Source organism: Rhipicephalus sanguineus, chromosome 8 (assembly GCF_013339695.2).
Source record: "Rhipicephalus sanguineus isolate Rsan-2018 chromosome 8, BIME_Rsan_1.4, whole genome shotgun sequence".
NCBI classification, from domain to species: domain Eukaryota; kingdom Metazoa; phylum Arthropoda; class Arachnida; order Ixodida; family Ixodidae; genus Rhipicephalus; species Rhipicephalus sanguineus.
In genome coordinates this window covers 94,179,771-94,191,011 of record NC_051183.1, presented here as the reverse complement: position 1 = coordinate 94,191,011, position 11,241 = coordinate 94,179,771, and the positions used below count along the sequence as shown (strand labels likewise).

At 44.6% G+C, this 11,241-nt stretch overlaps 1 long non-coding RNA gene across 1 annotated transcript; it reads right to left on the bottom strand.

Annotated features, from left to right (window-relative positions):
• Nucleotides 1-224: 224 nt before the first annotated feature.
• Nucleotides 225-7,027, bottom strand: LOC119402220 (uncharacterized). Its single transcript, XR_005185682.2, has 3 exons — nucleotides 6,128-7,027; nucleotides 5,964-6,057; nucleotides 225-566 (listed from the first exon to the last, which is right to left on the bottom strand). It is a non-coding gene; the product is annotated as an uncharacterized LOC119402220 (long non-coding RNA).
• Between the last annotated feature and the right edge of the window lie 4,214 nt (nucleotides 7,028-11,241).

Genomic DNA, 11,241 nt, shown 5'->3' with positions numbered 1-11,241 from the left:
GAGCTTTTGAAATCGGACAAACCAGTCCAATCCTGATAAATTAACACTGCGTACTAAGAAATCTGGAGTGACAGCACTGCAGCTGACAACTAAGGGTAATTTACCAACAAACTTAATGATTTTGCAACAGACCCTTAATGCCTCAAGCTACACTGAAGTAGTCAATGGCCTCAGGATCAATAACTAAAAAAAAGATGTTCTAAGTACTGTATTTGGACGTAATAGAGCAAAACAAATGAAAAGAAATTTCTTGCAGCTTCACTAGCAATAAGTTTATCTATGCAGTGCTGAGGGTAGCAACTGGATTTTAAAAATGCACACATCTGCACACTTTCCCATGCACATTTACATGGAACCTCTTAAGTGAAGTTGACACGTACTCATTTTTAAAACAAATTAGCACTTTAATAACTTCAAGGGCAATAAAATTAATGAAAATGTCCATGAAAACCTAGCTGGATTAATAGTGCAGGTTGGCACATTCTTGTGCAAGGTACCGTTGCGGGGACTGGTGTTTCTTCTGGAGGTCCTGCAGGGGACACTTTTTCGCCTCGAGGTAAAGGTGTCTGCGAATATAAGAAGCAAGCACAAGTCTTATCTTCGACGAAAAAAAAAATATGCACATAAAAGGTACATCATACCAATTGAGTGGGAGGGCACGGGTGTCAAATAATCACAAATTATATTACAGGTAACAACCCCTCATTTCCCCACCACTGCAGTCTGTCCTTGCTCGGTGGCATTCTCAACAAACATTAAAATGTAAACCAGGAAATTATATAGGTCACTCACAACACACAAGAGCAGCACATTATTAATGTACCAAGGGGCATTTTGTCTGTTTCAAGGTGTCTCAGCACAGAAAGTGCATAGGCTATTGCATTTTGGTGCTGTCGGCTGAAATGCAGAAGTACACGGCAGTGCATGGTTTGATCAGTGAAAAGGTTCAATTATATGCATGAACTTAAGAAACAGGTATGTACATCGATTATTGGCAAAGCACACTACAGACCTAGAAATCAAAAAGATGCTAGGCTTTCTACAGTTGGTGCTATGCACTCTGGAATGCCTAACCAGGATTGGTGAGCCCAATGACCCCCGATGACCCATAGATGCCAACCATATGCACTGTTAAATGAAAATGCTACAGCCATAAAAGCCAAACATTACCAAAAAGCTGCGGCAGATGCGTATTACAGCAGTGTAACAATATTCTTGCTGAATTGACAAACACTGTAGACCTACCACTTAATGCATTAGCATTCACCATTGCAAACTTCGAGGCAGCGAAAGCCTTGCTAATGTTTGCAAGTATCGCTATAAAACAAGAAAGTAGACTTGGATGCGCAACCACGCAACCGAGCACCCAACGAACACCAGATGATGGCAAACCATATGTTGTCGGTTTCATTGAGTTGTGGTTAAGCACTTTTTTTAAATTGTTGGTGTTTGTTAGGTGAAATATTGTCTGTAACTATTGCACCAGCACAAGATAAATGTAAAGGCACATTTACTGTGCACACTCTGCTGAACATCTGTCCGTTTTTGTCCTTAGCAGTGATTTGAATGTTGCTGAGGTGGGCAAAACATACGTTGCTGGGAAATCTCTCAACAATACAATACTACACTGAACGCCTTAAAGGGCCCCTAAACCACCCTCCGATATTTTTTCAAACGTTTCAAGTAAACACGCGCATCGTGTGCAGAATGCCGTCATGATCAACGATGCCACACATGGCAGCACTACAAGCCACGGGTGCACCACAAATTCCCAAGAAACAATTTCTTCACCTCTCCGGGCCCTTCCGGTTTGCCTAGTGACGTGTGTGACGTCGTGTGTTCAATCTGTGATGCGCTATGCAGGCGATGCTGTGATTGGTCGAACAAGAACCTACGACTTCCGGTTAGTCTGCAAGCAGCTGCCCGCGCTTTGCCGTTCCTTCCGTCGTGTTGCCCGCGAGCGCGCGCTAGCGAATCAGCAACTGCAGCCCGTAATGCAACTGCCAAATCGCTAGCGTACAGGCACAGTCACGCCTAGCGGGCTGATAAGCTGCGCGGACTGAATCCGACAGTGTTTTGCGATGGCTTTCACGCATTGGTGTGCGGCGCTTGGCTGCAAAAGCGCCGACTGGAAAAACGAAAAGATGCGACACGTGTTACCTCGTGATGTCACCTTGCGAAATGCCTAGCTTGAGCACATCGGAGTTACAGCACAATCAAAGCGCAACAGTGTTGTACGTGTTTGTGGGCGCCACTTCGCTGCTGAAGACTACCATTACGACCCACGCCTGCTGCAGGAGTTTGGCTCCGGTTTTCTACCACGTTGGCGATCCCTTGAAGGCGTGCGCGCGCAACACAGGGTCCATACCGGCATGATTCGTAGGAGCACGGGCCGGCACGGCAACAACAGCAGTTAGCCGAGAAGCACGGAGCTGACGGAGTCGCGGTCGCGGCAACGGACTGGAAGTGCATGCTGTTTTGAAGAGTGCGTCAGCTATGATGGTATGTCAAGTGAGACTGGAAGGGGCGTTCGGCGAGGAGGGCAAAGCGGCTTTGGGAGAGGAGACCAGCCGACGAGCGGAGGGTAGCGAAGGAAAGAGCGAAAGGATCGGTAGCCGCGTTTCGATCATCAAACACGTCTAACTCTGCTACTACAGCATCGCTTAGAAAAATTTTTACGGCTACGTGTTCGTTGTAGACTCGTGCACAACTTCCCCACCACAACTAAATTTGGACGTCTGGGTGGTTTAGGGGCCCTTCAGATCTCGGCTATTTGCTAGAAAAGCAATGGCACTTTCTTATTCGCTCCCCTTAGGATCCACTACTCTCCTCACAATGTGCTTTGTGGTGAAGCAATGCGGCAATTCTGCGTCTATTACGACAATTTTTTTAAAATTCAACAAAGTCTATAAACACAATAGAACTACATCACATGGCTGGACAGTCGGCAGTAAGTGTGTCAAAAAAGTATAGAGGCTGACGACACAGTAGTTTTGAAGACAAAGAAGCGTAGACATACAAAAATGTGTGGAATAATTGATGGTGTTTAACGTCCCAAAACCACAATATGATTATGAGAGATGCCGTAGTGGAGGGCTCCGGAAATTTTGACCACCTGAGCGTTCTTCAACGTGCACCTAAATCTAAGTACACGGGCCTCAAAAATGTGTGGAATGACTCATGTTCAGGCACATGCAGATTGGTGAAGCCATCCAAGTAAAAATGCATGCTTGCACTCATTTGAAAGGGTATAACCAGCAAGATTCATTTGTGATAGTTTAATCGAAGTGATTTGTTTTAGGCAAGATAAGCTAGTTTTATATTGAGCGTCCACCGTGTCCCTGGACGCTGGACCATAAGTCCACTTCACTGTGCCGCACACTTCTTTGGGACCATGGAAAGAGGCGGCAGCCACTTGGGTGCTAAGATCTTATGCTGCTTAGTGTTTTTCACGTTTTTACATGCTTCGGCTTTTTGAAGTGCCGCCAACAAAGTTTCAGATGGTTCACTTTGAAATATATAATTATATAATATAAGTACCTAAACACTGGCGATACACTTCTATTTTTATACGCAGCTCGCTTAATTGTGACTTTCGCAATTGTGCATCACAGTCGACTGCTGCTTAGGTATCTCACGCTCTGTTCTTCGGCAGTGATGAATTGTTTTGGGGATCGCATCCCCGACTGAGCATGAGCACGCAGCATCCATGGGTTATCTTTAGGCCGCATCCCTTGGAACCATGTAGCAAGCATTGAGAATGACGAGTATACTGTGTCTTTGTCATACTTTCCACGGATAGCCTGTATAATTAATGGAGAGAAAGTGGTGAATATCTCAAAGGATGGCGCCACCCTACGATTACTGTGATAAAGGCATCGCATGCAGCGTGGAGGGTGAGAGAGCACATGGGGAATAATGTTTGACTGTGTAGCTTTAAGAAGGTTCTAGCTTGAAACGGTGGCAAGACGACGATAGTATTGTTTATCGAGGATGGCCGAGTTGATGGAAGAAAGATGTCGAAGTGGGCGTGCCGCTGCTTTGTAAGCTGAAGCTTCCATCTGCATAGCTAATCATTATTTATTCTAAAGTGCTTTAATTTCTTGGTTTACGAATTATGTCTCATGCCTTCTTTCTCAAGGGATGTGCATGTTTTCGCATCAGAAACATGAGGACAAGCGTTATCGAAGACAACTTCATTTTACTTGGCAGTTCTAAATCACTATTCTAATCACTAAAAAACAAGCACATTTCTTGAAGACGGAGGCATATGATAACTTCCTAGTCAATTAGTAAACCAACAAATGAAAGTGCTTCAAAATTATTGAGCCTTAAATTCACAGGTGGAAGCCTCAGATGCAGAAGCACAAGCAACCTCGCTTCAACGTCTTTCTTTCACCATGTCGGCCACCCTCGGAGGAGCAGTAATATTGTCTCCTTGCCTTCATTTCAAGCTAGAACCTTTTTAAAAGGCATGCAATCAATGAGATACCCCCACATGCTCTCTCACCATCCATGCTTCATGTGATGCCTTGAGCAAAGTACTGCAAAGCAGCACTGTCTTTTTAGATTTTTACTGCTTTCACTTTTCGTTGTACAGGCTCTTCATGTAAATTATGACAAGGAAGCGGTACACTCACCATTCACAATGCTTATGCCGCATGCATCTAAGAAACGCGGCTGAAATACGACCCACGGATGTCGTGCGCTCAGTAGGGAATGGAATTTCTGCGACAAAGTTCAGCTCTGCTGAAGAGACGAACATAAGATACCGAAGCAGCAGTCAGTTCCGAGGCACATTTGGTGTGAATCACATTTAAATGAGGTGCAAATAAAAAGAAAACGAAGAAAACACCAACGAAGCGCTTTTCGTTGGTGTTTCCATGCTCTTTGCAATCGTCTCCTTGCCGAACCTGCTTCAGTAGCCTTTCGGCGACAGCAGAGAGCACTGTATTAGGGTAATCGGCCTTTTCGAGCTGGCCTACTTGCGCGTCAAAACTACGCTTCAAGGCATCAGGGCAGGACTTTTTCAGAGCACCACCCAGGCATAAGTTAATTAGAGGCAACTGTAAAATGAAAATTAAGCAACTGCCGCAAGAATTGACACTGCGTGAAAGCCTCTCAACACAAAACAGGATAAGAAAAACTTAGCAGGAAAGGAAAATTTATTCACTATGACCATTACCTCAAAATGACACAAAACAAAGGTACTGAGCTAGTCACAACGTTGCAGAAGCAGTGCGATACTCCCTCATAGTGCAAACAAATGCAACTATAGCTGGTCCATTCATTTCAAGAGGCAAAGGAATTGATCAATTCTGGCATAATCTCGTTAGGCGTTTAACCTGCACTTCAAGGTCACTGTCCTAGTAACGCACTTGATCTAGGAAGGTGCAAAAGCCTACAATCGTGCCAGAGGCTGACATGCAGCATCGAAATCATGCCTTCAAGACAGGCCTTATCATTGCAGTCAATTAGCTTTCACTTTACATAATCATGGCGTGAATGAGTGAAACCCTCACATGTGCAATGGTAAAAACGTGACGGTATGATACAATTATCAGCATAGTCTCAGAAATGTAAATAAACAAAGTGCACGCAACAGGCTGTTCGTACTGCTTCAGTGAAGTGACCAGCGGGTTGTAGCGCGCGGAGCCGAACGCTCGTTGGGTGTGTATCATAGCAGAATTGTTGCACAACTTATCTGCTCCTCTAAAAAAAGAAAAAGGAAAGATACGAGAACATGCTGCTGTCAATCATTAGAAGACTAAAAAATGCGGGGTTAATTGCGAAAGCATCTCGTAATGCTGCTGAATGATGCTTACGAACTCTGATATCTCTTCAGCACACCATTTTACTTTATTTTCATTATGCGTATCGCCAAGGCTCACTCCACTCGGAACGAAAACGCACAATGAAGCTTTCCGTTACATTAAAGAAGAAAGCATACAGGCGTAGCTCACTTTTTCGTGATCCCGGTCCCAGTTGAGCATCGCCGAGTTTCCGCTGCACACGTCGGTTGTTCGACTCACGCCTCCTCCATCCCTTCCTCAGTTTCTGCAGTCGGCGGACAATTTTGTCTTAACGGGGTGCTTACAAACAAGTGAAGTAATGCTGCAATACTCACGGCTCATGTGCAGTAAGTGGGTGCTGCCGTTTTCCTCGCCAGCCCGCAAGACTTCGTAGAGTTCTTTGTCAAAATCGTCGATATCCAGCGGGCGGAAACGACGAAGCGCACAAGAGAATTCACTGCTGCATACGATGAGGAAAACATTTCTGAACTTAACACTGCACAATGGATCTTGCTGAGCGTCGAGATCATCGAAAACACGCCGATCACGTTGCTGCGTGAAGAAACACAAAAGTGTCGAGCCATTTTTTTTTTCTCCATGGGGCGCGGGAAAAAAAAAAAAAAGGAAGAAGCGCAGCGCTACCTACCGCTTGTTAAAAGTAACAGCCGCAAACATGACAAATTGTTTTTAAAGTTGTTGTTTAAATCATCATTATACTGTTAACTTTTCATCAACAGGAGCGAATAACACGAGTGGTTTGTAATTTATAGGCACAAGTAACCGAAGTAATTATAAAACTAGGTGAGGAGGCCCGTCACCGCCGTCACTTTAAGGACAGCACTATGTTGACGGGGCAACAGCTGTTCGTAGTCGTTGCATACGCGATTGTACGATGATTGTTACAGCTGTCTTCGTGCGGTACGCCGTTGTTCTGTTTGTGCAGCATAAACCCCGTGCTTAGCCCGAAGTTCCGAAAGAATGGTGGCTGTGTATGTTGCGCGTAATTCCCCAAGAGCACCACCTGCTACCACCTGCATTCCTAAATCGAACGCAGCAGCAAGCATCAAACCAAAATGCAACGTCTGCGAAGCCGCAAATGTCATGCGTGTTTGTGTTGTGTTCGTGCAGCACGATCCTCGTGCTTAGCCCGAAGTTATGAATGAATGGAGCGTGCGTGCGTGTGTGTGTGTATTTCCCGTGAGCATCACACGAAAAGCGCACGTCTGAGAAGCCGCAAATGTGATTCGTGTTTGTGTGTGTGTATACAGAAAGTGCAAATGTGGATTAGGATTTGCTTTTGTGATATTCAGCCATAGCGGTGGCCTGGCTCGTCCATCGTGAAATGTGTGGTGTGAATGTGTGTTGATGTTCACTGTGAATATCTTTTAGAATGCAGCGCTTAAAGAACACAAACACAAGGGGCGAGAACGAGCACGGGCGCTGTCCTCGTTCCCAGTGCCCGTCCTCGTTCTCGCCCCGTGTGTTTGTGTTTTAAGCGCTGCATTCTAATGATTCCGTACGAACGAGCTCGCCTCAACACCCTCTTAAGTGAATATCTTGTAGAGCTCAGTGTTTTCGGTGTTTATTTTTCTTAAAAATCGGCGGGTGTTTATCGGAGTTTATATTTTTGACGGAAGTTTGGCGTTTAACAGAGTTTATTTCTCGTAAATCTCCAATTCTCCGATATTCGGAGATTTGTATTATTCTCGAAACCTCAATATCTTAGATCTATTCATATCTGAATACTAAAACATCAAAACACATGAAGGACATTTTTTTTTCTAGAAGGTTTGAATGCACACAAACATATACGCACAAGCGAAATACTTGAACACAAAATACCTGTATTTGTGCGTATAACAACCTTATGCTTAAAGCTTATTGTAAAACACTCAAGCATACTTTGCGAGGTTGCTGTCAGTGATCGAAGCGCGCTCCTTTCACTTGATGACTCTGAGCTTTAAAAATGCCCTTTCAACGTTAGCGCTAGAAACAGGAAGCGCCAGAAGACACAACGCACAGCAGGAAAGCACTGGCCACTGGAAATTGTGAAGTCTCCAAAACGACAGGGGTTCAACAATGTTACATATTTCATAGCACTGATAGTTCGCAAAATCACTCAGGAGCTGGCTCATGTCGTCAGTTTCAAGGAGCACTAATTAAAAAATAGGCGCATAGGTTTCGAACGCGCAGGGCAGCTCATGCTTCACATTTGTATTCACAATTTGAACACAGTACCAGAACGATTCTTTGTTGTAATGTAGTTGATCGCACAGGTTCCTCTCAGATGTCTGTCTCCACCCTTCGGCGACAGCAGCATAGTATCCGTGAAAGTCTGCAACAGTCATTAAGCGGTCAGTCTCGTCAAGGAGGTCCAACAGACCTGTGACATCCCATGCGAAGACCTCGGTTGGATCAAGCCATTGACTGATGAGTGCGTGCAAACGAACCCCCAGTACGGGATAAAGTTGGTGTACCAGGGTACTCTCTGCCTCAAGTTCCTTGACGATTGAGAGCACGGCACACGAATTGGTCTTCAGAAACCTCACCTTAACGAGCAAGTCGTGCACAGCTTCAGGTGATGAAATAAGACTCTTGAGCTTCTCACACTTCGTTCCCTTGGCTTCGTCGCTTCTCAAGAAAGACGAAATGGCGCGCCAGTTGTCCGAAGTATCTTCTAGAGCTTCATAAAAAGAGAACCACCTCAGCGAACATACGGTTTTCAGCGACTTGATGGGAATGCCCATGGCCAAGCACACAAGACCAAACTTATGGCGCAGCTCCCGCGACGACCTCAACAGGGCAGGAAAGGGCACTACAAAATCATGAACTACGTTGAACGAGCTCGTCCTGATTCCATCCTCCAGAGCGTTGTTAAGTAGGTGGCGTGGATCTTTGAATTGAAGCGCCTTGAATTTGGGGTTCGAAAGTTGCAAGACCTTGTGAAGCTTCTGCATGTAGGAAGCCGAGTCGGAGCACCATACAGCTACATCGCCTAATACAGCTAGGCGTGGTAATCTATAAATCGGTCATACCAGAAGATGTATCAATGAGCGCTTATAACTTGCCCTTTCGATAAAGAACAGCACGAGGTCATATTGGCCCTTGAAATCAGAGTTTATCGAATAAATACGAATTGTTAAAAATTTTATCAACGAATTTTATCGAATTTTTTTCGGATAAAGCTGAAAACACGGAGCCCTAGCTATAGGGTTTGGTTCACAGCTAAAAAAATGAACTCGTTTGAGAGCAACTCCTCTTCCATGGGGGTGCAGTGAAACTTTGGTGTGTTCAATGATTCGCCATTACACTAGATGATGGCTCACTAAGTGGCTCTAAAGATCCAGCATGCTTGTGAACATGTGCAACATGAACACGACTTTCGACAAGACGTCTGTCATATAGTATGTGCACTAGCGTAGCATTGGGGGGTAGGCCCTCCTCGAAGTTTTTCGATTTTGCATGTGTATATATACACACGCACACATACAAACGCACGAACATAGGTATGGTATGCATAAGTATGGCCAGCATAGCTTCTGTCGAGAGCCACAAGGTGCACTATTGCTGTTTACCCTGCGCAATCGCTTCAAGACGCCACACTACTACAATTTTGTCATCAGCTGCCATTAGCATCCAGCCCGCTTGTTGGCCAGCACTGTGCTCTGAGGAATAACGGCATTTTTCAACAATTTCAATGACGACATTCGACATTCATCTAGGAAAACAAGTCTCTTCCGCTTGGATTTTTTCTGAAATAACAAAACATGGCACGTTCTACGAAATGGTTACTCCTTGAAGCTCGTCGCGTACAGTACACTGTTAGCAAAAGTTTCATTCGTGCTGCTCGGCTATTGTTTTCTTGCCTGTCTGATGCCGAATACCATGTCAGACGTCCGATCATCTATACGCACTATGGCTTTATTGAAAGCTCAACTACTCTTAATGAAGGCTTGCACTGGTGCGGCTTAGGAGAGGAGCTTTGTCAAACCAGCCTTTCTTTAATTCAACCACTCATTTTCAATGATCATGAGTTAAGACTGGCGTACCTCCACAGTGAGCGGTGGTGATGTCAGCAGCTTGGTTCAGGCACGGTCATGGCATTTGAGCAAAATAGGGCACCGTATGATCCGCTCTGAGGATTTTTCAGGGTAGGATTGCAACGTTCAATGTCTTTCAGTTCAATGAGGCTGCAAAGCAGCTTTTTTCCCCCTTTTGCACATCCACGAAATTCTATAAGAGTGAGGTGTAGTGCTTGTTGTTACCGTAAAAGCTCAACATTTTTCTCTCAGCGCCTAGCTGCTGCGGACCTTCCACCTACAGGGTAATGTGTAACCTGTGACAGAAGCCTCACTATCGATGAAATGTGTCAACTGGCTCGTTGTGCATTGTTATTGTTTATGTGATGATCTGTTCAACCTTCTTTTTTGGGGCAAACGAAATGGCAGGCTCATGACCATCTGGCTCTCTCTAGTTTTCTGGCTTGCTCGAAGAAGTAGAATCTCAAGCTTTTCTATCTTTACGCAGTTTCTTTGCTGAGGGTCTGCAGGGGGCAGAGGTATTTCAGGTTGTGCAGACACCCCCCAAATGCTTCTCACACTGCACCAGGGACCAGATTTTTCTCTAACATAGTGGCGCGAAATAATATTCTTGCTGCATAGAACAATGGGGAGAGACTTGTCATTAACCAAAATCTTTCCGGCAAATTTTCTTCTGCCACTTTGCACATAGTTCCTCATCAACAGGCAACTGGCCATTCGACATGCTTGCAGCCTTTCCAGATTGCATGTTGCAAATAGCACGCATCATGTGTGCATCATCTAAACACTGCAGCAGAAGCACCAAACACACACGCAGTCACTTCATAAGAGTAGGCAGACTTGAAAACGAAAAGTTACATTGTGGAAACTGACTGCCACAGTTTGAAAGGTGATGCATCTGGCAACGAGCTATGTTTACGAGTAATTATATAAGTTTCCTTGAAGCATTTGTATATAGTCATAAGGCCAGATTCTCTCAACAGGCACGTGCTCTACCCCACTGCTTCATACCACCTGAAGAAGCAATTAACATGCGAAGGTGGTTGTGTCAGTGGTGTTATAATGATGTCTCCTTCAAACTTGTACATTTATTTGTCCTCGTAAGCATGGTATTGGTGTGGTAATGATTGTGTACTTAGCTTTTGTTTTGAAGGACCACAGAAAAAAAAGACTCATCTTGGACTTCTGTGCTTGTGAAAAATGTATTGGCTGGATGCATTATTGATATTAAAGAGATATACACGACTTCAGTTCATTGTGCTTTTTACCCAACCTGGTAGCTAAGAGGCTATAGCATTTAGCTGCTTAGCATGAAGCATGCACGTTTGAATCTGTCCATGATAGCCACACTTAAATGAGGGTGAAATGAAGAAACATGCATGCACTTTAAATGTGATTTAAGTACACAT